We start from the raw sequence: 3,672 nt of genomic DNA on the forward strand, positions 1-3,672 counted from the left end.
CCGTGAACATAAAGTTTTTGGCATGAGCACAGTATTTTGTAATTGTCTTTTTAAATCGTTCAACTGTAATAACCGTTCCATCGTAACTGGTCCAACGATAAATTCAGTCGCTTATTCATCTATTTTCTAATAACAAGACCGTTAACATTCGTAACGTATAATGCTACAGTTCTTATCTATCACATTTCAATATAAATAAATAAGAAGCACAAGAAAGACAGAATCATATTCACTAACTGTTCGTGCATATTTACGAAATATTCATTAGAAAAGGATATATTCACAATTCCTTGCTTAATGCTAGATTATAGTTACTTGTAATGTATTGAGTCTATGCAATCTGGTTTTGAAACCTCGAATAAGTACCTGTAAAGAGTACTTCAATGTTAAAAGGAATCAGATCTTTCAGAAGTACTACTCGAATCTTAACAATCAAAATTCTATAACAGGTTTTAAGTAATGCACCCTGTACATAGTTTATAATTTTATTTTATTCATTAACACATTCGGTACAGATGGGAACTGTATGTAGTTCACAACATGGGTGAATTTCGCGGCCGCCTTGAGAACTATAATGTCCAGACTGTCCAGACCGTTTCAATCAAATACCTGCCTTTGGGGTATTGTGAAGAGGATTCATACGACTTATTTATAGCCACAACTGAATCTAACTGGATTAGTGACACATAAAGGAACAATTTGGTACTAGTCGTCCATGGTTTCAAACATTTTAAGGATTTACATAAATCCCACGGTCGAACGGGAGCTATAGGTCTCTTAAAAAAATGTGATAAAAAAACAGGTTAATAAACATTATTAAAAATTTTTTGGAATACTTATAATTACATATTAATATAGAAAACATAAAAAAGAAAAATTCATTTTGTTTGGAATTCAATCAACGCGCTCGCGCACCGTCGCGCGGCCGAGGTTTCCCGAGTGTGGACGAGGCTTCGCGAGATTCCGTCGCGCTGCTCGTTCCACGAAATATCACGCGAATTCGGCGAAACCAATCATAACACGACCTGTATCGCGCGATGTCTAACCGCAAATCACCGAGGTGTGCAAAAAAGGACTCTCGGTGTTCGCGTATTGTCCTGCGCCGATAGCCCAGCAGAACTGGAAGAATACCGGTACGGTTCTCACGCGAAAAACCGCACGTGCCTCGCGTCATTCTCACAAACTCATCTTTGTTGCGATCAGCCAACAAATTATATCGAACGCGCATCGCATTCTCGTTCCGTCTTAATTATTGTAACGTTATTGTCCAATAAACGTTCCAAGTGTTCGGTCAATTCTCATAGTTTCGCGTGTGTTTTTCTGGACTCGAGCAAGAGTCCTCCTTCCACCTCCACGCTCAGCGCTGAGCGATCCCAGCGATTTTCAATCGAAATTTGCGGCAATCCGCCCGTTTCGAAACACATTTCTTCAGGTCTCAGAGTCGAAAAAACGATTACGGTCCATCCCAAGTCTGTTAAATTGTTACCTGTCAGAAATAATATTTCAGTCATAATGCTTGGTTTCAGTCTATTGCTCCTTTCATCGTTGATATTCCGTGTTTCTGAAAATACTGTCTGCGAGTACAGACGTTGCCATTATGCAAATTTCAATGCACGTATTAAGTTAACACATCGACTACTATAATATAGTCTGATTACCGAAATTTGGGATTAGTATGTAGATGTCAGACAGGATAACCCAAGAAAACGCTAGGAGAAGAAACATTTTTCGGAGTAGTAAGGATTTCATTCATTTTGATTATTAATTATTCGTCAGTGATAAAACTAATGCTCGACATAGAGAGGAAGCCAACAGCTATTTATTTACACGTGCATTGCATTATTACTCGTTCAGCTAAACAATAGGCACAAGAACAGGTAGCTCAATTTTCACTATGAGTTGAAAAATTTGTCTACATATATTCAAAGATATAATCCATGAAATACAAAAAGCATAGGTACTATCTATTCGCACGATAAACGTCACATCAAATCCTGGAAATATAATCATTCCATTCTACTTTCTACGTAATTTTCTTTAAAGGAAACAGTTTCCAAAGCAGCTCTTCCTTCACTTCGGACATCGTAGTTTTTATAAGGATTAAAAAGTACATTTTTGTCGCGAATAATAATTTTGCTTTTATGCGAATAGTAATTACGCTATAGATAATTTTGAATGGTTCTGAATGTTGAATTACAATGTAGTTATGTGATTCTAAAGTGAAGCATTAGAAGGTTCAGTATAACTTAATTAAGAAATAAGTAGGATTACCCTTTATGACAATTTCTGTAGATATTGGCCTGTTCATTAACATATTAAATATAGAATATTCATATCGCTTCTTCTTAACAGCGTTCTGTTCTAAAAATTAATGTGGTTACATACTTGGGGTAGTAAAAATGTCTTCTAGTTACTCTAATATTCCTTTTATGTCCTTATGCATACTTTTGCGTATGTCGAATAATCTCTAATCTAATGATAATAATTGAAGTGTCGAAACAAATCATAAAACATTGTTGTACTTTTACATTTACATATAAAACTTACTTTTCTTATCTTTACATCCTTATTAGGATAAAACGAGCCGATGCTGGTTTACAACTATTGTTACTTTCAATCATTTTAATCGTCCCAATGTTTTAAATCCCTGGTCTTGGCTTTTGAATAATTAATTCGTATCGTCTATTGTGTTAATATCGTCTAACTTAACACCTCACTGTTGTTTTACAAACTATTCCAATTCTGATTCTTTTGAGATTCTGCCAAGCGAAATGCAATAATATCCCGTCGACACCCACCTGTTTTCACATTACCCGCGAAGAAAATTCATAATTTGCTTGCACAAGCAAATGCGGGAGTTGTTAAAGGATCTAAATTTCATAGTAAGAAATTTCAGAGAAATTTTTGGTTCTAGCGATTTCTGCCACTAAGCTTGAGTGACAGGCTTCATTTCCGCGAAAGGTCATGAGAGTTTCACACAACCGACCGTCGTTCGATACGATAGAAATTACTTGGTTCCCCTGTGGACGGCCGATTGACATCTGGACTATTTACAATCTCAAATCGAAAGCCATCAGAATCTCGGGGTATGTGTAGGCTGTATGTTTATTAGGGGGCAACCTTCTTAAAATACACATACCTACGCTTGAATCGAGGTTTCTGGCAGACGAATAGTAACTGACTGTATTAATCACACTATGCATATTGAAAAATTCCATGAAATATTTGCCGTTACTTTTATGAACCAAAATTATTAACATAATTCCAGTATTTATTGCAAAATTATACAGTGTACCCTGATCGCTTCAAGTACTATAAAAACTAACAGAGAATAGAAGGAACTACAATAATATACAAGATACTAATAAAATAAATTATGTAATTAACTGTTCCTACTTCATGTCGAAAGACACGACATACGGCAAGATTTTTACAAAAACCCTGGGATTCAAACAGTTAAGGTGAAGAACCGATCTATGGTAAATTCGTACATTTCCTCTACTTCCATTAGGAGATGAACATTGAAGTCAAATTCCTTAGCGAAAAAGTTGTTTCAAATCACCCCAGGAATCACCACTTTCAAGGACTTACAACTGTGTTGGAACACCCTGTATACGTTACCGTCGCTCGGCCTTAGTTTCCTAGGTATATACAAAAATATGGTAAAAGTTA

Source organism: Dufourea novaeangliae, unplaced genomic scaffold, assembly GCF_001272555.1.
Source record: "Dufourea novaeangliae isolate 0120121106 unplaced genomic scaffold, ASM127255v1 scaffold178, whole genome shotgun sequence".
In the NCBI taxonomy this organism is placed as follows: Eukaryota; Metazoa; Arthropoda; class Insecta; order Hymenoptera; family Halictidae; genus Dufourea; species Dufourea novaeangliae.